Raw genomic sequence first — 26204 nt, forward strand, 5'->3', positions numbered from 1 at the left:
GTTCTAAAATGACGTAGTACTCGTATGTAGACTAATATATGTAAATGTTTCAGCAATCAAGTTGTTAGTGCTCCATCATCAGGGAGCTTTGAAAAGGATGAAATATCTTTACTTTCAGAGACGATAGGTAAGAATAATAATTGATTATGTTAAGTGAAGGACTGTCATGGATAGGCCTGATGACTTCTCATCTTCCTGCAAGTTTGAAATCTTTCCAGTGTCCTTCAAACTTTTCCTTAGGCACGCTTTTTTTTCTTTTTGAGCCCCGACCTCACGTATAAATTTTGCGATTTTCTTCCCGTCGTTTTGTATACTCATCTTCCCATTCTTTCTTTTCCGTACAATAAATCAGTGATTTTGCACTTACGTGTATTATATTCTATCTCTCTTTAATTGACGCTTTTCTTTCCCTCTTTCTATACATCAAATTCAAAATTTTGATTCCACTAATTATTTTTCATGTGCAATACAAAAAGTAAAGTGGAATTTCACTTGGATATTTTTTGCTTACTTTTCCCAGGAATGGTATTATTCCTTCTGTCTCTCCATTTTTTGTCCTTGTCCGCTATTTACGACACATTGAGAAATATACATGCACCCTTTTATTAGTTATACGTCTACTTTTTACATACTTCCTTTGAAATGGAGGCGGTGCACTTACTTGCCTTTGAATTTGTCGGATTTAGTTTTTCAATATTAATCCTTACACTTTCATACCTCTCTCCAGTGCTACACATTTTACTAGGTATTGCTTTATCTTTTTTTTTCAAATTCTTATTAAAATAAGATGACCATTCCTTTTTGTTGGCAGATGTTGTATGTTGTTTCATCACTTTTGTAGTCACTTTGCACAAAACATTACCATCTGCGTAAAACATACTTAAGATAATTTCCCTTTCAGGTGTCTACTAACCCCATCCGCCAGTCATGCCATGTGGATGGAGTTCATCTCAGAGCCAATGGCACGTATATATCTATTTTTACCTCTGCATTTACTCCCACTCACGCCTTACAACATTTCATCATTTAACATCTTATGCAACCCAACAGCACATGGTTCTCTAATGACCTCACAGCAACGGTCATACAGCCCTGCACGGGTATAGAAGGGCACACATCTTGCACACACCACACCATCGCTGCTGCGCCCTGAACACCCGACCATTAGATAAGACACTGCATACCACTCACACACCTTTAGCCCTAACCAATTAACGAACCCTAACTGAAGCCAATACACTAACCAGCCAGTTTATAAACTTATCGTGCTAACCATAAATTCCCACTTGCAGAACCAAACCCACTAACTTACTTTAATTTGCCGCTAGCCGCTAAACAGGTCTGCCTCAACACTATTGGATCACGTAGGTCAGCGCCCCAGCACTGGCCACTCGTGTAAGTGCTGGACTGACAGCCGACAGACGCTTAATATACCTCCACGACCGTCGCAGGTCACATTCTCTCCGTTCCTTCTACGCCTCCTCTCTCACTCTCCTGTATTTTGGCTATCTTTCTCTGACGTTTACCTTAGTGATATCAAGATTTCAATTTTTCTTTTATCTTCACCGTCCCTAGATCATCGCCCGCCTTTCTCTTCTCCTCGGCTTCCTTTTCTTAATCCTTTTTCATCCCCTACCCAAGCAGATTAGCTCATGACTTTAAAGTTTCTTACTGTTTGTAATACTTTGTAATCTCTTTTCCCTTTGTCTGCTCCTACAAGAACTGCTGCTGGAACGACGACGACTGCTACAACAACAATAACAACTACGACTACTAAAGCTTCGTTCTCTGCTCTTACTCTATCTGTTGTTGCTGCAATAAAAACAACAACAACTATTACTTCATTGTTGTTGTCGTTGTCGTCATCGTCGTCGTCGTCGTCGTCTTCCTCCTCCTCCTCCTCCTTGAACATCGGTAAAACGCACACACACACACACACACACACACACACACACACACACACACACACACACACACACACCTGGTCTCAGGCCTATCCGAAGATCGGAAATAATGAGCTCTGAGCTCGTTCCGTAGGGTAACGTCTGGCTGTCTCATCAGAGACTGCAGCAGATCAAACAGTGAATTACACACACACACACACACACACACACACACACACACACACACACACACACACACACACACACACACACACACACACACACACACACACACACACACACACACATCTTTCTTTCCATTTTCGTGATGCAGTGATAAGAATGAGTAAGGTGCTGTTACTGCTGCTGAGTGAAAGCATTACATTAGAAAAGATAACACAGGAGAGCCTGGAGGTCAGAACCCGCTAAGGTGAACGAACAAGTATGTACGACCATCCCCCGCCCCGTCAAAGAAAAAAGAAGTGCCTGTGAGCATGTGACAAGACAGGTTTCGAGGGTAGGAAGGAGGGAAGATAATTAAGTGAAGGCCAAGAAGAAGAGTAAGGAAGTGAAGAGAAGGATGAGTATACAATAGCACATACAGTACGAATAGAAGGGCGTCCTTATCACCTGGTTGAGTGATAAATGTCTTCTTTCACTTTTTATCTGGAAGACTTCTGCGCAAACTGCGGAAATTAACACTATTGATTGGAATTGGGTAAGTGTCTCGCACCAATGTCCGATAAACACTTTCTCTCCGTCATGTGTGTGCCAGACACTGTGTTGCCTTTGTTCATTTCCTGGATAAAATTGACCGCCGCAACTGAAGCTTTTTACTCGAAATTTTGTAGATCGATTATAATGTAGGTCTTCTTCTTCTTCTTCCTCTTTCTTCTTCTTTTTTCTTTTCCTTTTTTCTTCTTTTCTTTTTCTTTCTTTCTTCTTCCTCTTCTTTTCTTCTTTTTTTTCTTTCTTCTTTTCTTCTTCTTCTTCTTCTTCTTCTTCTTCTTCTTCTTCTTCTTCTTCTTCTTCTTCTTCTTCTTCTTCTTCTTCTTCTTCTTCTTCTTCTTCTTCTTCTTCTTCTTCTTCTTCTTCTTCTTCTTCTTCTTCTTCTTCTTCTTCTTCTTCTTCTTCTTCTTCTTCTTCTCCTCCTCCTCCTCCTCCTCCTTCCCCTTCTCTTCCTCCTCCTCCTCCTCCTCCTCCTCCTTCCCCTCCTCTTCCTCCTCCTCCTCCTTCTGCTGTTCCTCCTGCTCCTGCTCATTCTTCTTCCTCTTCTTAACCTTTGACCTTTATAGGTAAAACAAAAATATATAACGGAATATATTAGTTTTTTCTCTCTCTCTCTCTCTCTCTCTCTTCTACTACAAGTTTTTCTTCACCTCTTTTCCACAACTTTTTCCTTATTAAGATTTTCACACCAATTTTCGCCTTACTCCCCTGTTCCTTATACCTGTTGGCTGCTTTGATATTGAAACTGTTCCACATTATCACTAAACATCCTTATTTCAACCAACGTTCTTATATTTTTTCTTCTTTTCCTTTTCTTTTCTTCGTATCTATCCAACTTATTGAGGGATAAACTTCTTTCAAATGATATTACAGTATTATTTTTTTTTGTCTACATTTATTTTCAATCTTATTCGCTTTATATACCAGACCGACTGACGATTACTTCATAAGACCTGATCGTCTGCAGACAGGCACGTACATAAGTATTTCCCAGCTCCTCCGCTCTTCAGTAATTATACCACCACATGCATTAACTCGTCCAGATTTTCCTCGTGGCCACATTTATGCATCAGGACTCTCTGTTTCAGCTCAACTATTGTATTAATTAAGTCACTCAAATATTGCCTCATTATTCACGCCATTGTCAATAATTGTTCCCGACATTACGCCGTGTTATACGACGCATCTATTTTTCATGGTAGAATGTTTCAAATTTTCGCAGACTCCACGAAGGTAAAGAAAATGGAGAAAGATGAAGAGTAAATAAAGATGATGGTATAGGAGAGAGTAAAAGTATCAATAAGAAATCACACTTTTCATTCATTCATCATTTCTCATACAATCTTTTTTTTCTATCTTCTTCTCCTTCTCCTAGTTCTCTTCCCTCCTCTCTCTCTCTCTCTCTCTCTCTCTCTCTCTCTCTCTCTCTTTTCATTCCGCCTCTTTCTACTCCCACTCCCTATCCTGTCATGTAAAAACATCATAAATATCAATCTTCCTAATTGATTACAAGGATAGCGGCATTCCTGAGATCACCCACGAGTCTGACACAAATACTCGTAAATCATAACCATTCTTTTCCCTTTTCATCTTGATTTCCTATTTTTCTGTTTCCTTATCTCCTCCTCATCTCCTCATCTTCTCGACAGGGGACTCGCTCATCTCTCTCTACTTGTCTACAGTCCAACAAGAATCTCTGTACTAACTTTGATTGTGTCTCTAACTTATTCTTTGCTTTACTTTCTTTTTTCAATTTCCAGGTTCACCGTTTTTCTTTGTTGCCTTGCTCTTGTCATTTATAAATTAGAGTGGTATTCATGTGTTCAGTTATCGATGTGATATTTTGAATGGTTGTTCTAAATTGTTCCTATTCCGTAATTTAATCAATCACTCATTTCGTATTTTCCCCGTAATGTGTCAAGGAAAATCTACGTACATGATAATATTGTCCATAGGTCCCCATGGAAAAAAAATATAATTGTTGTTGGCAGTGTTTGATAAATTTCCGATCAATATAAAAATGATATTGATATTGCCAACATCAGTTTGACGCAACTACAAAGCAACTATGTGTGTGTGTGTGTGTGTGTGTGTGTGTGTGTGTGTGTGTGTGTGTGTGTGTGTGTGTGTGTGTGTGTGTGTGTGTGTGTGTGTGTGTGTGTGTATGTCCCTCTCCCTTTCCCAATTACCACTTCATTTCCACATCGAGCGTTGCATTAACCTGCTTCTCCTGGTTAAGGCAAGGGAAGGCGGGCGAATGTTTAATAATTCAACAGTCCACCGGCAACTTACGCAGCGGACAGGTCTCTGCGCCTTCCACCTTCTGCACACCCTCCCTTCATTATTAAATCCCAATCTTACTTTTCCTTATCCAAACTTTTTTTTCTTTTACCTCTACATCACATTATCAACTCCCGCCACACGTTCATTTCACTTCAATTTTCTGATTTCATTCTTCTTTTCCTGTAGCGTCTCCTTATTCTGAAATTACTCCACATCTTATTTAATTTTTTCACTATCCTGACTGTTCTTTTCTCTAATCTACCTATAGTTTATCGCTCTCTCTCTCCCTCTCCATTACCTCTTTAAACCCTCTAATAGATTAATTGGTACATTACGATTCATTGATTGCTAGTTTTATCCTCACTTATCTTAGACTTTTTATTTCACTGTCAATTAACGTAGCTCTAATATTTAGGATTTACAACTACTCTAACGTTACTGCTCATCTTAATCACAGGGAACTGAGGGAATCTATTGTTACTGAGCCGCAGGAGGCGAAGTGGAATGGGGCGAAGGGGAAGGAGGAGGGAAGACAGTGAAAGAAGGAGCGACAAAGGGAGAAACAGAGAGATGGAACGGTTCAAGGTCATGAGAGCAAGAGAGAACAAAGCCTACACAGTCTTAATGAAGGCAGGAACAGCAGCAGGGAATCTGCGCTAAAGAACAACTGTTTCAGCGTTGCCAGTCGAAGGGAGCAACACCGGAGACGCCATCACCGTCCCTACTTGACAATTCCATACACATTCGCTCTATCACCGCCACATCCATCTTGCTCAGTGTTACGAGTAGCAAGCCAACCAGCCACCCAGCCAGCCACCCACCCAGCTAGCCAGTCAAGATACTAGCCAACTACTAGACAAACAGACAGACAAACACTGACACAGATAGACAGGCAGATAGACCACCAGAAGACTAGTCAGCCAGCCAACCAGATAAACATACAAAAAATCATAAAGGCAGCCAGTTAGCTCACCTGCCAGCCAGCCAGCTAGCCAACCAGCCAGCCGGTCAGCTTGTTTGTTAGACTGTCAGCCAGCTAGTCAGATAATCATCGAGCCAGATAATCAGTCAACCTACTAATCAGTCATCCAGTCAGGCAGTCATGTAAACAACCAGTCAAATATTTTTCCAGACAGCTATTCAGTCAAGCGTTCGGCCAGTCAACCGAATACTCAGCCAGCCACTATCGCTCTTTCCTTTTCAGGATAAAAATAGGCAAGGGATGTAAAAGGGAAGAGGACATGAATGCAGCTTTTATATCAACAAACAATATTTATGTGTATCAACAACTAGAGAGAGAGAGAGAGAGAGAGAGAGAGAGAGAGAGAGAGAGAGAGAGAGAGAGAGAGAGAGAGAGAGAGAGAGAGAGAGAGAGAGAGAGAGAGAGAGATCAGAGGAGGGTTCTCTCTTTTGTCTCTTCTTTCCCTCACTAATAATTAATCTATTTCTCTCTGGGATGATGGAGAGACCAACTTCATATCGTGGGTAATCCTCCATCATTTATTGTGATCTGGTGGGGCAAAGCGGTTCGTTTTTTTTTTTTCATCGTCATCACTACAATTTATCGTCATCCGTGGTGTGTGTGTGTGTGTGTGTGTGTGTGTGTGTGTGTGTGTGTGTGTGTGTGTGTGTGTGCGTGCGTGTGTGTGTGTGTGTGTGTGTGTGTGTGTGTGTGTGTGTGTGTGTGTGTGTGTGTGTGTGTGCAGACGAGCCCAGTAAACGAAGATGCATCACTGCTGAATCCAAGGTGAAAATTAATAGTAAACTTGAACTTCGAAGCTGAACGTGCCTGGATCAAGAGGAGTTTAATAAGGTTAGTGTTGGAGAGGACAGGCAAGGATACATCAAGTGAGGCAAGTCTGTCGTATGAATAACTCATTAACCTTCCTAATATAATGCCTTTATAATCTCCATCCCAGACCATTTTATACTCCTCGATGGCCTTGTTTCTCTCCTAACGATCACCTTTCATTTTCTGGAAGTAATCTAATTTAGGAGGGATTAGTTCGTAATTCTCTCATCCGAAAGGGTAAATATATCTTACCTTGAGAGAGAGAGGAATTAAAACAAGACGTCTTCAACAACCAGGTCACCAATTGGAAGCGTCGCATTTACTCGTTTCCAAACTCACTAGAATCCGTCTGTCCGCCATCGCCCGCTATCTCGTTAACGAATGATGAGGTGCGAGCGTTCCTTTCTTGGATGGGAGTCGTGCCTGATAGGGCGAGGGAGAGGGGAATGTGCTGGCCCTGTTGCTGCGACCCGTCTTGGCCCCACTCTAGTCATCCACTTTCCCTATCCCCTCCCGCCAAGCCTCGCCGTGCACACTACTGCTCTAAAGTGGAGCGTAGAGTAGAGATGGGTGTCTTATAAAAGATGTCTCTCTACCCATGGCTACGACCCGTGTTGCCCTACTCCACCACATATCACCTTCTCCCCCCCCCTGCTTACCCCTTCCTACCACTGCCCTCTCAGCGCACTCCCCGCCACGTTGCATCGTTGGGTACTGCTGAAAGGAGCGGAGTCTCTATCTCTGTCCTTAATCTTTCAAGTCTGCAGTACTCTACCTCAGACCATCACGTGTATTTACTCATGCTAAATTGTCCCAACACGCTGATACATCTCATTCCATCAAATTTCGTCACATTTTTTCCTGCTCTACTCTCTCGTCAGACTGAATTTTCATCTCACCTTACGTTCCTCTTCCCAAACCAGCCTACCTTACATTTTAACCAGTCCTCCTCACGCCAGCCAGCACCGCATTTCACACTGGTTCACAACGCATCACCTCGCCCTACAACACACCCTCCCTTCCTTACCTCTACCCACCCTTCCCTGCCCTGCTCCGTCCCGTCCCATCTCTACCAGTCCCGTTCCGCCCCACCCCTTCTGGCCACACCCCACCAGCCCCACTCGGGAGACTTGTTTCTAGACAGTTGAGCTGTGAGAAGTGGGTTGACCTCGAAATACACCCCAGTCGTAGTTTATGTACATTATGCATCAGCGACGGGGCGGAATAGTGAAGCGGTTTCCTCACCTACATACGTACACTCAAGCATCTTCTGAAAGCATCGAGTGTCGTAGGTTCAGGCAGGCTTGTTGACCCAAAAGCACACCGTCTATCGGCTAACAAGGGGCCAAGGCTGAGGTGCAGCAGCTGAGGCGGCGGTGCAAAGCTTTGATTTCTGTTGCGTAACCTTTAGTGGCTAGTGCAACATGAACACCGTCCACCACCCTACAGCGCTTCCATCCATCTCACCCAACCTTCGTTTTTTATAGCAAGGGTGCGGTCTCAAGGGAAGTGGTTGGTGGGAAAGATGTTGTAGCAGAAGAGTATTATGGCATTATGTAATACAGGTTTGTGGCTTTCGAAGAGTGAGTTATTTATAGGTGGCTTTAACAGTAAGCCTCGGTCCTACGTGGTGTGTGTGTGTGTGTGTCTGTGTGTGTGTGTGTGTGTGTGTGTGTGTGTGTGTGTGTGTGTGTGTGTGTGTGTGTGTGTGTGTGTGTGTGTGTGTGTGTGTGTGTGTGTGTGTGTGTGTATGTTAGACTTCTTTGTCTTAAAAAGATCATCAGTTTACGATGTTTATTTTGAGTGACTATGAACGCTGTGTTGTTTGCTCTGTGGCAAGATTAAGTGTGGTGAACAGAAAGATTTGACATTTTGTGACTGCCTGTTTTGAATATTTTTCTACCTTTTCAGTCATCTTAAAAGCGCCATCTTTCCTTCAGTTCCTCTTAAGTCCTGTCTCTCTTGCTTTTTCTCCCTCTACACTATCTCATATCTTTCCTTCAAGAATACAGGAGAAGGAAAATACTGTAATAATGAAGATATACTGTATGTAGTTTTTCCTCATAACCTGCTGGCGTCCTCTGAAACCCCATGAATCAAGTGTTCTTTCTTTAGTTCTCTCTCTCTCTCTCTCTCTCTCTCTCTCTCTCTCTCTCATGAGGACAGCGTAGAAGTAAAGAAAATGTACCTATGTATTTCAGTAGGCGAAAAAGAAGACAAACAAAAGTGCGCAGTGCCATTTCACATTTTTATTTCCACCACCCTATATTTCTCCGAAGCCTGACAAACTTCCTCGACTGATGAATTGAAAATTGGCAGGCACCACATCACACCAAGAGTGGAAGACATGTATCCCATCTCTCCCGAGCAGACGTACACTAACCATACCTCCGGGGCTGTCCGTGGAGGGTGACTTTCAAACGAATGTGAACGAAGGCAACATTTCCAAGTGAGTCTATATATTCCGTACTCTTAGAGGGATATGAAAAAAAAAGAACGATTATTAGGGTAAAACTAACACTGTGGTAGTTAGATATGCAAAAACGATGATGAACAACGAATCATGAAGCTAAATGAAGAAGAATATCAGAGGAAAAGTGAAAATATAAAAAAAAAATAAGAAAATTATGAAACTACAAATAAAAACTAGAAAAGTAATAGAAGTTGATGTAATAGAGTTCAATTATCAAAAGCAGCAAATGAGAAAACTAAAAACAGAGAGAAAAAACAGCAAGATAAATAAGTGAAGATAAATCCCAAGGAATTATATCATAATCCTGAAAATGTAATGCCACACTCGGCGAATATTGTCACAAATACAGCTCTACCAATCAACCCAAGCTGTCGTCCATCCCTGCCAAGTACACTGACATTCACTGCTCACGAGACCCGAGGAACAGACAGAGGCAGGACCTTGGTGAGTGCTGGGGAGCCACAACGACGCCACTGCCCTCCGCCGCGGCTCCAACACCACTACGACGCACAGTATCAACACTGGCACCACCACACCGACTAACAGGGAGACCCACGAGAGGTGTACACAAGAGAGCAAATGACTGTTATAGTGTACAAGTCAGTAAGAAAATAAAAAATGCGAAAATATGCATGAGTGACTGCCTAGCTCACTGACTAGCCCTCTGACTGGTTAGGCGGCTGATAAGTGTCTGTCTTTACTAAAACTACGCAGCATTAACAAATTCACTGACCAACAAACAAACAAACAGACTGATTTGGTTTAATTTGCAATAAAACTTGCACTCTAACACAAACCACATCTTTAGTAGTCACTGGCTGAATGTTGCAGACTCTACACCTCGCTCAAATCCCACTGGTTTGCTTTGTTGCGTTAACAACTTAAGCACACACAGTTGTACCCAATAACTAAACTTCCTTTTTAGAGCTTGCTTCAAGTCACAACGTGTGGGTGTTGTCTAATTCAGGACAAACATGCTCTAGCCATCACGTCCACCTTCCACTTTAACCTTCACGCACGACTTCCTCCTACACATTGTTATGCACGGATAATTAATAGGAAGAACACGGCTACCTGGAGAAACTCTGACATCAAAGATAAAGTATACCATCAAGGCGCCCCAGTCAATATTAACGTCTCTTTTGCCATGATCGTCTTTAGTGAACACTGAGATCACTGTAAAAACAAACCACTTGGATAAACATAAAAACAGGAAAGAAATATGAGATCAATCTAGTCTTTGCAGAGCTCCAAACATACAATTTTGAAGAGAACAGTGCAAATAGTCTTTAGTTTATATATATGATTATAGGAAAAATTGACCAGCAGTGAATACGTTAATGATGAAAATACCCTTGTGTATCCACCCTAGATAATACATGAACACACAAGATTATCATAAGAATGCAAAGTAGAGGTTGGTCAGCACGGGGCTCCCTTGAAAGCGACAAAAGAACTGCGACGTTGCATCATAGTGAAGAGAGACGTTAAGAAGATTCAAGTGTCCACTCCAATTTTGGTCTTGCTACTTTTTTCAGCTCCAAGGATCAAGGAAATGCTAATAAGACCTCAAGGTTTAGTACATCATTGTGTTAAGGTATTTAGGGGGACATTGGGTGCCTGGCTTCACTACAATACCACTTCGATGTACCAATATTTAGCGTCAAAACGGATTAAGCGAAAAATAAGACACCAAGAAGTACTGTAATTGGATAACACGTGATGGAAAATTTATAATATGGTAGTAGTTTTTATAATCTGTGGAAATACTAAGTGCCTATGTTAGATGGTGACTATAGAGATTAGTACCAGTAAGGATGTTGTGTACAGAAAGTCTATGGAATTGATGGTGCGTGTAACATTATTCCAGATAGCTTTGCAACTCTTGGGAACGAAAAAAAAAGTGGAAAGAAGAAAACGAGAAGACTGAGAAAGAAAAGCAGAAGCAGAAACCGAAGGAGGAGGAAAGTGAAAGAGTGAAGGGAACGAAGAAGAGAAGGAGAAGGAGGACGAGCGAAAGAGTGAAGGGAGCGAAGAAGAGAAAGAGGAGGAGGAGGAGGACGAGTGAAGGAGTGAAGGGAGCTAAGAAGAGAAGGAGGAGGAGGAGAAGGAGGACGAGCGAAAGAGTGAAGGGAGCGAAGAAGAGAAAGAGGAGGAGGAGGAGGACGAGTGAAAGAGTGAAGGGAGCGAAGAAGAGAAGGAGGAGGAGGAGGAGGAGGACGAGTGAAGGAGTGAAGGGAGCGAGGACAAAGAGGGTGAGAATTGAACATAAGGTAAGTAAATTGGTTATTTTTTCATCTGTAAGTACAGCAGTGACAGTGAGTCGATATAATTACTTGCAGTCGTGAAGCGAGGCCCCCCATTATGTACTACACCTGCACAACATACCCTGTGGAAAAAAGAAAGAGATTAAGAAAACTTGTGACTGAAGTTAGAATTACGAAAATAGAATAAAATAGATTCCTGAACTAGAACAAAAATAACTGCTTGCATAATAATGATACATGAAGCTATGAAACTACAATTAAATACACACACACATACACACACACGAGAGAGAGAGAGAGAGAGAGAGAGAGAGAGAGAGAGAGAGAGAGAGAGAGAGAGAGAGAGAGAGAGAGACGAATGCATACAAGTTCAGAGAAGGTAACCAGCCAGCCAGCGAGCCAGCCAGCAAAAGGCAACAATACAGTAGATCAGTCAAAGCAAAGTTATAATCCCTTGCAGTATTCTACATTTATTTTCACTGCCATTACTTTGCTGAGCTTGTTTACTGCATGTATCCTCTCCTGATTGCGTTGTATAAGATCTTTTACGTACTTTTATCCAAACCTTATTCATGTCACTCTTTCATCCCTTTCACTGAATGTTCTTAAGCTCTAAAGTGTCTCCGCTCATTTCTTCTCATCTCTACTCGTAACCCCTTGAGTGCCATGACGCGTTTCCATATTCATTCTGCTTACTATTTGGAGATTTTAATACAGCATCAGAAACTCAAACGCGTGGGCATTAAAATAGTGAAGACCGTGGCCATTAATCATCTGACCTCCACAGATTCTTCGTAATATCAATAAAAATGGTCTAATTGTACACAAAACTCAGGTAAATATGTGTCTCAGTATTGAAAGGTTTAAACTCAACTATTTCCAGCCACCTCCAAGGCCAATTAATCCAATCTGGTGAGAACTTTTTCCCTGCTTCATCTCTTGTGGAGTGAGGGAAGCCGAACCAAGTAATCAGACTTTTTTGTGCAGTTCGTGCCAAGCCAGTGAGAAAAAAAAAGATTCATTCAACTGGATCTAAGGCAAAAATAAATAAAAAACCCATGATTTTTTCCTTCTCTTTTATTGAAGTCTGGTTCGTGGATTTTTTTTAACGTAATTCTGTGTGTGTGTGTGTGTGGGGGGGGGTATGTGTGTGTGTGTGTGTGTGTTCTTGTTACTAGTATTGTTTTGTGTTATTATTGTTCTAGCAGCAAATTTTCCTTTTTAATTCAGTTGTGAGCTTGGTGCACAAAACTATATTTTTAACGTAATTCTTTATGTGTCAGTGTGTGTGTGTGTGTGTGTGTGTGTGTGTGTGTGTGTGTGTGTGTGTGTGTGTGTGTGTGTGTGTGTGTGTGTGTAAGCGTGGGAGGACGTGGGTGGGTGGATGAGTGGGTGGTTCTGAGAGTGTATGCCTTTTAATTCGCTTGGGAGGAGAAAGACAAACAGTAATCATAAGACTGCCTTAGATCATGTGGCGCCAATCACGCGAGCTGAGAGAGCCTTCAGGGGCGTGCTGGTGGTCTTGACTCCCGCGACCCTAAATGCTTGTTGTAAACCACCCGTATTTGTGTTCAAGAAAAGATGATCAGTGAAGGCCGAGTAAACAGTGTTGGTGATGGTAGTGGTAATTTAGGAGGAGGAGCAGGAGGAGGAAGAGAAGAGGAGGAAGAGAGGAGGAGAAGAAAGGAGGAGGTGGAGGGGAAGAAGGAGTAGGAGGAGGAGGAGGAGACGGAAAAGAAGTACAACAACGACAACACACACACACACACACACACACACACACACACACACACACACACACACACACACGGCACGTGTGAGCACAAACAAACAAACACAAAACATTCAATAACAACAACAACAACAACAACAACAACAACATACACACACAAAACTCAATACAGCAACACCACCTTCACCAACTACAACAACAACAACAACAACAACATGACGATAATGATAACAAGGTGTAGGAGGAGGAGGAGGAAGAGGAGGAGGAGGAGGAGGAGGAGGAGGAGGAGGAGGAGGAGGAGAGAAAGGATTTTGTGTGTATATATCGTCACTCAGTACTCATAAAACATCTATTAGTATTTCCATCTTAAATTTACACCTACATGATGCACAGCTAAGTAAGGTAAGTCAAAAGAACGTATGGGGAGCTACAACAACCCATCAGGCCTATACGTGGCAGCCCTTGTACAAAAACACGCTGCCTCTACAGATACTGATGGTCATATACTGTTTTGAAATGAACATCCAGACCAAACTTGGAATATGACATTTTTGGGATCCTCTTGTCTCATCATCAGATCCACAGTGTCTTTTCTGTTTTTCTAGGATTGCTGAAGGAACATGTAGATTCCAAAACGTCGTAATCAGAGAGAGAGAGAGAGAGAGAGAGAGAGAGAGAGAGAGAGAGAGAGAGAGAGAGAGAGAGAGAGAGAGAGAGAGAGAGAGAGAGAGAGAGAGAGAGAGAGGCTGGGGGAAATGTTGGGATGAAAGAGGAATGAGAAGAATGATGGTGGGGAAGAGAAACGAAGAAGGTGATGTAGAAAATGAGAAAAGAAGGCGATTTTAGATACAGGTCAGAAGCAAATCTGGCCAATAACACTTGCAAAAAAAAAAAAAAAAAGAAAGAAATAGAGGATAACAAATGTCACTTTTTGCAAGATACATAGGTAGGAAAACTGCTTCATCAAGTAAGGAGCCGACTGTACCGCAGAACACGACCACCAATGTACAAGTTACTGTTTTCAATTTTCTTGCGTCTCATTTTCTTATATATTTCTTCCTTCCTCGCCTTTTTTTTTTCCCCGGTTGTTTTTCTATATCATCCTTCCTTCCTTTGATGTTGATGAGAAAAGTCTGTTTCATTATCATAGCTAAAAACGAGCTGTGTTTTTCCTTGGATGGAAGCTTCATCTGATTTCTTTCACATTTCTCTTTTCAAAGTTATTTTTTTTCGGCTTTTCTTAATACTTTCCATTTTGTCTCTTCTTTGTCAGTCAGTCAGTCAGTCTGTCTGTCTGTCTCTCTCTCTCTCTCTCTCTCTCTCTCTCCTCTCTGCTCCTTGTAGCTATCTTCTGGCGTGCATCCCTCTGTAAATCTGTCTTAATATCTGTCTGAGTCTAGCAATTGATGGGTGTGTGTGTGTGTGTGTGTGTGTGTGTGTGTGTGTGTGTGTGTGTGTGTGTGTGTGTGTGTGTGTGTGTGTGTGTGTGTGTGTGTGTGTGTGTGTGTGTGTGTGTGTGTGTGTGTGTGTGTGTGTGTTTAATGGTCCAGCTGTGCCTGTCCATCTATGCCTATCAATGCGCCTCTCTCTCTCTCTCTCTCTCTCTCTCCTGGCCCCTGAAGGCGAAGAAGACACCGAACTAACTAAGATGCAAGAACACACACACACGCACACACACACATACACACACCCCAAGAAAGCATAACATTCTGACGTCGCGTTTCCTAGTACTGCTACTAAAAGCCTTTGAGACACTCACCTCAACACGCCCTTGGCTCAACATATGCCTTCTCTTATGACATGTTAAGCTGAGGAAGGGAATAGAAGGGAGGAAGAGAACGACGAAGTGAAGCGAAGGGGAAGAGAGAAAACCGACTACGTGTAAACTAGGAAGGGATAGAAAGTGAGAGGAGAAGAGCAATTTGAGGGCGAAAATCAGAAAGAGAGAGAGAGAGAGAGAGAGGGGGGGAGAGAGAGATGTAAACGTATGAATAGAGGAAAGCGAGAAAAAAGCGAAGAAAATAAAAAAACGAAGAGAAAATTTTAAGTCACAGGAGAAAGGGTAAATTAGAGAAAGGAGAGAAGAAAAGAATACAGCAGTAAAAGAAATGAGGTGTGATACGGAACTAATGGCTTGTCACAAGAGTACAAAGGAAGGAAATGAAAGAATGCGTATATACAAGGAAAGGAGAAATAATTATGGAAGGCGACAAACGACGTAAAGAATGGAGAGAGTTAAAAAAAAAAAAAAAATGGAGGGAGACGAAAAGAAAAAAAAAATAGAAAGTAGAAAAGAGAAGAATATGGATAAAAAGGATGAATAAAAAGAAAAATCATGAAGAAGAAAAAAAAAACAGCACAAAGAACTTAACAGAATTACAAAAATGGAAAAAAAAGGTGAAAAGAGGATAGATAAGTAGAGGAATAGAATAGAAAACAAAACATGGAGGAAAAATAACAAAAAAAAAGAATCAATCAAGGAAAACAAATAAAAAGAAGAACGCTATAGGAGGAGGAGGAGGAGGAGGAGGAGGAGGAGGAGGAGGAGGAGGAGGAGGAGGACGTCAGGACTTGTATAACAGTGACAACACCTTGTTATTGACACATAGCATAGATTAACGAGAAACTGCGTGGTGTGTGTGTGTGTGTGTGTGTGTGTGTGTGTGTGTGTGTGTGTGTGTGTGGACGGCTAGTCATCAGCTCCAGGTCAAGCTGCTGAAATATTGCGTCGTGAGTCAGGATGAGTCAAGGAGTGAGGAAAGGAAAGATAAGGCGTATAAGGCCCAGCAAATGAGAGAGAGAGAGAGAGAGAGAGAGAGAGAGAGAGAGAGAGAGAGAGAGAGAGAGAGAGAGAGAGGGAGACTTGGATTAACTGACTGGCTGACACACACACACACACACACACACACACACACACACACACACACACACACACACACACACACACACACACACACACACACACACACACACACACACACACACAGAGCTTGAAGTACATAAGTAGAGAAAGACTGACGAACAGAGACCTACAAACAGATAGAGGACTAACATATCTTTCCTCCTCCTTCTTCTTCTCCTCCTCCTCCTCCTTCTCCTCCTCTTTTTCCTCCTCTTTAAGAAGCAAGTAGGCACACTCCAGGATTTCGAGGAACAGTTGTGCAAGGACATCTTATCTGCCATCTCGTTCCCGGTATATCATTTGCCTTCTGTCACACACACCCCCTTCTATTTCCACCTCTTGACTCTCACACCCTATAATTAAGGAACTCTCTCTCTCTCTCTCTCTCTCTCTCTCTCTCTCTCTCTCTCTCTCTCTCTCGTATAAAATCAGCGTACTTATGTGTATGTAATATTTTTCATCTATAAATTCACAAACACTTCTTTTAAAACTGCTTCCCACTTGACTCTGAACTGACAATTTGAACGGTGAGTCTTAACAACACTTCTCTTTGACTGATCTACTCTTCTCTATTCTTTATTTTTGTTTTTATCCTTCTCTTATTCCTTTCCTGTTTCTGATAACTCGTGTGATTTCGTTCTTTTTCTCAGTTTCTATCGTTTGTTGTGATTTGATGAATGGTTATTTTCTCTTTGTCTCTCTCTCTCTCTCTCTCTCTCTCTCTCTCTCTCTCTCTCTCTCTCTCTCTCTCTCTCTCTCTCTCTCTCTCTCCAAGCGTCACTACTTACGTCAGTGACATGAAAACGTACGTGTGTCTATAACTTGCCTCATGATTGGTGCCAAGTGAGGTGGCAAAAAACACACACACACACACACACACACACACACACACACACACACACACACACACACACACACACACACACACACACACACACACACACGTGGACAAGGAACTGAATGGAAATGTTACAAAGTTAAGATTGGAATGGTTTCTAATAGGGTGTTAATATTTTCATTTCTTGCACTGATTCCATTCACCACATTCTCTCTCTCTCTCTCTCTCTTTCTCTCATTGGGTAGGTATAAACAAGAGTACAAGATCAATGAAAAAAAAGGAAGGAAGGAAAACATAATTAAAAGAGAAGCAGAACAAGAGAGAGGAAAACAGATAGAAAATTCAGACACAGGATAAAAGAATGAATGTCAAGAGGAGGAGGAGGAGGAGGAGGAGGAGGAGGAAGAGGAGGAGGAGGAAGGAAAAAGGGAAGGAGAAAATAACAAAAGAGGAAGAAGAGGAGAGAGAGAGAGAGAGAGAGAGAGAGAGAGAGAGAGAGAGAGAGAGAGAGAGAGAGAGAGAGAGAGAGAGAGAGAGAGAGAGAGAGAGAGAGAGAGAGAGAGAGAGAGAGAGAGAGAGAGAGAGAGAGAGAGAGAGAGAGAGAGAGAGAGAGAGAGAGAGAGAGAGAGAGAGAGAGAGAGAGAGAGAGAGAGAGAGAGAGAGAGAGAGAGAGAGAGAGAGAGAGGAGTCATTTATACTACACATATCTAGGTCATCTGTTAATTGATATGTATTCAATGAATGTCACCTAAAGACAGTCAAAGTGTTAAAAAAAAAAAACAGGTTAACCATTTCTCTGAGGGCAATTTAAACCTTCACAGATGAATCACCTCTTCATTACATTCTATGCCACTCCACCCTTTATTGGGCCATGGCTGAGACTCACCCCCCCTTCCCCCAACGGCGCTTTGATCACTCACTCTGCTTAATAAGGTAAGAGGTAATGACACAGAAGCGAGGCGAGGGAAACACGAGGCTTATCTTCCCCTTTGCCTTCTTACGATATACTCCCTACATCGTCACTGGGCCACAAGGGAAGGTACCCAACTATAAAGCACTGTACAGTATAGCATCATTCACGCATTAGGGACGGAGGGATGAGAGGAACATACACACATACATACAGAAGCAAGGTGAGGGAAACACAAGGCTTACCAAGATATACTCTCTACCTTTTCTCTGAGCCACAAGGTTAAGTACCCAACTATAAAGCACTGTATAGCCACATTCACGCATTAGGAATAGAGGGATGAAATGAGGATCACACACACACACACACACACACACACACACACACACACACACACACACACACACACACACACACACACACACACACACATACACACACACACAAACAGAAGCGAGGTGAGGAAAACACAAGCCTTACCTTCCTCTTTGCCTTCTCAAGATACGTTCTCTACCTTTTTTTCTGGGCCACTAGGGAAAGCACACTGGGAAAGAAGGATGAGGAGACGAGTAAAGATACACGAGATCGCCACATCAACTCGAACTTCTCAAAATCTCCTCCCACGTTTCCCTTAGCCTAGGTTGAAGCGACACACAGCACTTTGATCACACGCTTGGTACGAAAGAGGAACGTCGAGGGAATGAAATGAGGGACACACAAGGGCCCTTCCTCACCTTCCTCACCTCCTATTTTGCCTTCAAAGATCTGCTCGCCTTCCTGGCTCTATCTCAGGAAACACCTATGCGTATGCAGTCCCACTTGACATTGCTTGATATTGATACGTGGAACTGTTCACGAGGGGGATACCTTAGATAAAAAAATTCCTGTCAGGAAATGTGTGTGTGTGTGTGTGTGTGTGTGTGTGTGTGTGTGTGTGTGTGTGTGTGTGTGTGTGTGTGTGTGTGTGTGTGTGTGTGTGTGTGTGTGTGTGTGTGTGTGTGTGTGTGTGTGTGTGTGTGTGTGTGTGTGTGTGTGTGTGTGTTCGTTACCACCTTTCTCTTTTTCTCTCGGGGAGTGATTGGGTGGGGCAGGGTGAATGGTTGTGATCCTCGCCGCTAGCAGTTAAATAAAAGCCATTATGTATAATCAAATTGTTAAAAAGTGACATATAGATATCAATCACATATCACTTAAAAATAAAATTCAGACGATTAAAAAACAAAAAAGAATTGACTGATATATAATCTTTATATTTGTATTCTTTTCTTGCCATTTCTTTTAATTTACTGTTCTGTATATTGACTGTACTAAACACACAAGTTACGAAACCATCTACCATTTGAATTTTGATCCTACCTGACCTAACCTAACCTAACGTAACCTAACCTAACCTAACGTAACCTAACCTAACCTAACCTAACCTAACGTAACCTAACCTAACCTAACGTAACGTAACCTAACCTAACCTAACCTAACCTAACGTAACCTAACCTAACCTAACCTAACCTAACCTAACCCTAACCTAACCTAACCTAACCTAACCTAACCTAACCTAACCTAACCTAACCTAACCTAACCTAACCTAACCTAACCTAACCTAACCTAACCTAACCTGACCTAACCTGACCTAACCTAACCTAACCTAACCTGACCTAACCTAACCTAACCTAACCTAACCTAACCTAACCTAACCTAACCTAACCTAACCTGACCTGACCTAACCTAACCTGACCTAACCTAACCTAACCGAACCTAACCTAACCTGACCTGACTTAACCTAACCTGACCTAACCTAACCTAACCTAACCTAACCTAACCTAACCTAACCTGACCTGACCTAACCTAACCTGACCTAACCTAACCTAACCTAACCTAACCTAACCTAACCTAACCTAACCTAACCTAACCTAGTTATTTCACAGTTTCTCCAGCCTTCCCTTAAAAAGAAAATGTAAACACCATAAAAAAATTCAAGATAACTAAACAAACCACATATTTCACATTAACTTTATATATTTTCTTACAGACCTTAATAATAGTTTTCCTTCAATATTGAATGGAATCGTCTTTTTTTTCCAGTTGACTTGAGTTGGAAGGATGGACAGATTGGGATGCTAATTAATTCTTCAGTACCATGACGCTATTTCTATATTCATTTCGGTTACTATTTGATGATTTTATACAGCTTTAGAAATTTATGTGGGTGTTGAAATAGTGAAGACTGTGGCCTTCAATCTTCTGACCTCCATAGACCCTTCATAACTTAAGTAAAATCGTCTAATCACACGCAAAGCTCATGGTAAAAATGTATCCCAGTACTAAAGAGGTTAACAGACAAAAAATGCAGTCAATACCCCAGGTCGGATCTTAAAGTCTGCTGTTAATTGCATGGCTTTGTAAACCTTTGATTTTTCTCACTACATATAATCCTTTTTTTCTTTATCTCTTCTCGTGTTTCTCCTTATCTCCGCCTCTTCCTTCACATTTGTACGCGTCTTCTTGCAATCCTTTACATTTATCTCGGCATTAGTACTTTCTCTTTCCCCATGCACACCTCACTTATTTTATCTTCCTTTTCTTCTTCGTTTTGTTTTGCTTGGTCTCTCCGTCTACCTCTTTATCCTTTTCCCATTACTTTACTGTTGACCTCTCTCCCCTTCATTATTCATGCCTTATTCTTCCTCTTTGTATTTTCCTGACTCCTTCCCGGTCATCTGCCAAAATATCTCCTCCTCCTCCTCCTCCTCCTCCTCCTCCTCCTCCTCCTCCTCCTTCTCTTCCTACACACCACCGTCGACCACCCAAACTATACGTAAACTCGACACGCACGGTGCAGTAAGAGAGAAGAGGTACTTCTTTCCCCTTCATCTCATCCCTTGACCTACTTACTCTTCCTCATAAGTCATCCATCTCGCCTCAAGTACCTTCGCCCTTAACTTACCCCTCCCGTATACGTTCACTCTCCTTTCTCACGTGTCCTTCCCGCTGGCCTCTCCTCTCAGCCAAGAAACTTCTTCATAAACTGAAATACAGTATAAGGTACTGATGATGCGTAACGATCCATTCGCTCACTCACGCCGATCTATCAACTATTTTTCATCTAGAGAAAATTTGCTGACGCTTCCAGAGTTTGAAGTGAAAAGTGTGATAAGATACGTAAGAGTATTGAACTATTGATGAATAGATCCAACGTCAGCATCGAGAGAAGTTTTCCTAAAAATAATTAGCTTTCAGAAAGCAACATTTTCAAGTCAACCACCGTAAGTTCCGGGTCAACGTACTCCACGATTTGTTTTTCTTTTCATATTTGTGAACGTGACGGCAAAGAAACGTAATTAGCAACGTTATCTAAATCTTAAGAATAGGTCCATCACAAAAAAAGGTTTAACAAACTTTACTCGAGTGAACTGACGCATGTCAGCTCAACATTAAAAACATAGCAACTTTTACGGCACTGTGTGGTGCGTCATTAATGAAGTTTCTGTCTTTTGACATCACAGTTTGTGGGAGGCGGCATGAACGTTGGAGGAAGAACCCTAAACATAATGAGTAGAGACTTAATACTCTATAGTGTTCAGTGCTCATCATTTGTCTCGTAAGGAACAATAAATATACATAGAATATTTTATTTTAAATAAGATAAACAACTAAAATGAAACATTATGAAACATTATAATTGTTCACCACAAAATTATTGCACACTCATGATATGAATGGAATCACACCTTAGTAGTAATTTTCACAATTATGATACGTGTACATGTATGTTAATTAAAAAAAATAGCAAATGTTTCAATTTTAGTCTCCTACCTGCTGCTTTTTATATTTTGCAAAGGATTTACGGTTTCATCCTAGAGATTCATAAAGTTGGATACGGTATTTAGCTTCTCCGCGACAGAAAATATCCACTAACCACTCAACTTTCTCTTTGAAATATTCATTCCCCTAAGTACATTTAACTAATCTACTCATACAACGATTCATGATTTCATTATCCCATTATGCTAATGAATGAAATATTAATGAAATGAATGACCATCCTATTAATCGTTTAAATTGATAATTCATCTAACAGTTAACGCAAAGGTCAGTAAGATATATAGAAATAGTTTTTTTTTTCATTTTTCTATTCAAACTTTACACGCATTGCTTTTCCTGCACACATTGCTTTCCTTTTGTTATCTGTCAGCATTGAACTTATGCATAGGAATGAGTCTCCTCGCTCGCCTCTTGTGTCCTTGGTCTAACACAGAAAATGAGTGAAATAGTCCTTGTAATATGTAGGTTCTAAGTCAGACAGCACGCTAATACCTTGTGTTTCTGTATTTCTGCTTCATTAGACTTTCTTGTCTTTTTCTCCGTGTAACAGCCTCTCCTCTTCATTTTTATTTCTTTAACTGCCATAATCACGCGTCTCTCTCCTGCAACACACAGCGTCCTTCACACTCCTGATCAAACTTTTCCATCCCACAAAAAATACTCGCCCTTCTCCTCTTACACACACACACACACACACACACACACACACACACACACACACACACACATTCTTATACCTCCTACTCCTTCATCACCTACTCTTTCTCCTCATTCACCACCCTCCCTCCTACCACGAACAGACTCTTCCTCCTTCTCCTCCTCCTCCTCCTCCTCCTCTTTTTCAACGTCGCACAACACCACCTCTTTCCTCTTCCTCTCAGCAGACATCCCGCGGGAGGTGGGTCAAGTACAAGCTGTCATCATTTCCGGCAGTACGTCTCCCGTGAGAGTCTTGTTGTGGATACTGTCAATCTTGGCGCCAACTGTATACCTACCATCACTACCCCTGCTTCTCCTCTTCCTCTTCCTCCTCTCTCTCTCTTCATTACTTACTCCTCTCATCCTCCATCTCCTCCTCCCTTCGTCCTTCTTCGTCCTTGATCCTCCTCCTCCTCCTTCTCCTCATGTTTGCCTCAGTCTTCATTATTCCACGACTAGCCACTATCATACCTCCTCCTCCTCCTCCTCCTCCTCCTCCTCCTCCTCCTCCTCCTCCTCCTCCTCCTCCTCCTCCTCCTCCTCCTCCTCCTCCTTCTCCTCCTCCTCCTCTCCCGTCCTCTCCTTTCCCTTCGTCTATGAGCCTTGTTTCCTTCTCCTTTCTCCTTGCCTTCCTCTTCTTCCTTCTCCTCCTTCTCCTCCTTCTCGTGCTCTTCGTCCTCGTCCTCCTTCTCTTACTCCTTTCGTGTCTTCCTTTTTTTGTCTCTTAGTTTCTTTTTTCTTTATTCCTTCTTCTCCTCCTTTTGGTATTTTCTGTCTTCTTTTTCTCCTCCTCCTTCTCCCTTTCCTCTTTCTTTTTCCTTCCCTTCCCTTCTTCTCTCCTTCGTCATTATTATCCTACTTTTTTTGCTTAAGGCTACACCGTTGCCTGTTTGCTTAAAGAGTGGTGGGACCTTCTTATGAGAGTATTGTGCTTCTTTAAATGCATTACACGGTGTAGGTTTCGTATCAGACTTGTAGTTGTTAAGAAGTCAGCTATAATTTGGCTTTTTATTGTTTCTCTTTATTTTATTTTTTTTTTTTGCTGTTTTTTCTCCTCTCTTGTTCATTTTTTTCGTGTAGGTTTCTTGATATCTTTTTCCTTCATCTTCGCTTTTTTTCTTCATCTTTGTTTTTTTTCTTTTCGGTCTCTCGTTAGCTTTCTTAATTCCTTCTTCGTTCACCTACTTTTGATTGAATTTTTTGTTACTTTCTTCCTAGATTCCTATTTTTTTTATCTTCTATTTTATGTTGCTCTTTCATCGCACACTTCCTTCTCTCTCTCTCTCTCTCTCTCTCTCTCTCTCTCTCTCTCTCTCTGCCTCCCACGCCGCCACCTTCCTTTCTTTCTCATAAAAATGCAATTTAGTTTCAGTTCTGAAGTATTTTATCAATAGACACTGAGCCGAGGAGTGAAGAGCGGGGAATGAGAGGATGCTTAGATACATTCATGAAATATATATACGTAAATTTTAAGACATGCACATTTCTTTCTATAATCATACCTAATCAATTCTACATTTTATTGTCATTTTCGTTTCTTCTTTTCATCAGTATCATGCCTTATATTTTTTCATTCGTTCCACCATAGATATTTATATTCGGTTACTTGTACACTTTACTGCTTTTTTTTTTTTTTTCTTTTTCTTGGTCGTTGTATCTTTTGCCATTTTTCTTTTGTTTGTCCTCCCCACTAAATATAATCACTTAACATTACTCTTTCTTGCTCTTTTCTTTCTTCTTCTCTTGTGATTTTCATGTGCAATTTCTTTTCCTTTCCCTCGCACTCAATAGTCTAAGATTAATTAACTCACGTACACTGGCATTAACAACAAACACATACATGCACACACACGTAACTTGCGGCATGCATACACACACACACACACAAGGATACAACGTTTTATCTTTCTGCCCGCCGCCTATTTTTCAAGATCCCAAAAATATGATTGTTTCTTTATTTTGTTTCCCATGTTGCCACAGTTAGTCAGGGTACCATTTTCTTGTCAAAACACGAGGAAACAGAAAAAAGACAACTCAACACTGAATTTGCTCCTTCCATCTGCTTGCAACAATCTCCATGAATCGGGTCTGGCTCTCTCTCTCTCTCTCTCTCTCTCTCTCTCTCTCTCTCTCTCTCTCTCTCTCTCTCTCTCTCTCTCTCTCTCTCTCTCTCTCTCTCTCTCTCTCTCTCTGTTGATTAACAAAACTCGCTTTCTCTTCTGTTCCTTTCATTCTTTTTTTTTCGTCATTCTTCTCTATCATCGTGACCTGTTTTTCTTTCCTTCTTCACTTCATTGCCTTTTCTATTCAGTTCACTCTTCCTTAATCTTCTCCATCCTTGATATCTCCTCTTTTCATGCCTTTACCTCCTCCACCTTGCTCTCCTGTCCCTTTCTGCTTCCTAATCAAATTCTAAATCATCTCGTATTTTTCCTCTATCTCTCTGCTTTGCTCACTAATTTTCTGTCCTCTCTCTTAACCCCGGCGATATTTCCTATCCTTAGTAATCAGATCTTAACACCTCTTCTTCATTATCACTACCTGTCTTCCTTTGTCTCTGCGTTACTACTACTTCTTAGATTCTAACACTTATTCTCTTCCTTCCTTATCTAAGCACCATTCTGTCCTCTCCTTATTCCTCCCTCTTTCCTTGCTAGCCAGACCTTTACTCTCATCCCATCTGCCTTTCGTTTCCTTTACCCTCACAGCAACACCCACAAGGCCCCTCCGTCGTTCACCACCCCGTGTACTGAACGGTTAACACTATGTCGGGTGCTGTGACTCATTTTAGATTCTAGAGGCGTCTTGTCTCTCTCAGTACCAGGCAGGCTGAGTGTGATTTGGTGGATGCTTGCCAGTATGTTCATCTCTTTCGCTTGTTTTATTTCTATACATCCTTCTCTATCTATTTCTACTACTACTACTACTACTACTACTACTACTACTACTACTACTACTAGTATTACTATTTCTGCTGGTGCTTCTGTTATTGTTCTCTGTTCGCCCTCGCCTTTGCTTCTATTCCATGTCTTTTACGTGAAATGAGATCGTGTGGTGCATTTACAAAGTCCAATAAAGTTTACAGTTAACCGTCTTTATTATTTTTCATTTTGTGTTCTCTCGCATTCCTAACCCTTAATTGTTCATTCTCTATTCGCCTCTCTTGTCTTCCGTCATGTATACCTCCTCTTAGTCTTTTCTTTTCATCTTCCTTTACCTTTTTCTTTCTCTTCTTCCTCCTAGTAACTTCAATTTCCTCTCCTTCTACATTCTTTCCTCCATTCCTCATTTTCTTCTTCGACATTCCTCCACTTCCTTCTCCTCTTCTCTCTCCATTTTCACTCCCTCCCTCCTCCGAATTCTCCTAGTTTTCCTCCTTGCTCTTCACTAACGCCACAACCACCACCACCACCATTAGTTTCTTTTCCTCTTCCGAATACAATTAGAGTCAAATAAAACTAGAAAGAAGTATCCAGTTGCCTCTAATTCCAGGTTTCCATTGCACTCACTGGGATCAGAGGTGTGAATGTGGGAAAGTATCATCAGCTATTCATCTCATCTCTATCCTTCTCACCTGTCCTGCACGAGGCGCTGCTAACACGGAAGGCTCACTGCGTCAATTTTTATCCACTTCATGCAGAGATCAACTGAATATTTTGATTTTTATCGTCTTACTGCAACGCCACTAAATCCAAACAAAATAAAGAGAAGCTTAAGCTATTTTTCCTTAATTTGTTTTTAATAATTCTGTCAAACCTCATCCAGTGATTTATTATATGGTTCAATCCTCACTGTCTCATTGTAGTGTCACTGAAGTATTTTTCCATGTACTTATTTTCAGTAACTCCGAGATCCACCTCATCCACGGATTAATGGA

General features: G+C 41.5%; 1 protein-coding gene and 1 long non-coding RNA gene across 3 annotated transcripts in view; one reads left to right on the forward strand and one right to left on the reverse strand.

The window, feature by feature from the left end:
• The window catches only part of LOC123518102 (prostaglandin D2 receptor-like), a 129852-nt gene that overhangs the window by 76294 nt on the left and 27354 nt on the right, over positions 1-26204 (reverse strand). The window lies entirely within an intron of this gene.
• Positions 1-26204, forward strand: part of LOC123518104 — a 169929-nt gene that overhangs the window by 70378 nt on the left and 73347 nt on the right. The window lies entirely within an intron of this gene.

This window comes from Portunus trituberculatus, chromosome 43 (assembly GCF_017591435.1).
Source record: "Portunus trituberculatus isolate SZX2019 chromosome 43, ASM1759143v1, whole genome shotgun sequence".
In the NCBI taxonomy this organism is placed as follows: Eukaryota; Metazoa; Arthropoda; class Malacostraca; order Decapoda; family Portunidae; genus Portunus; species Portunus trituberculatus.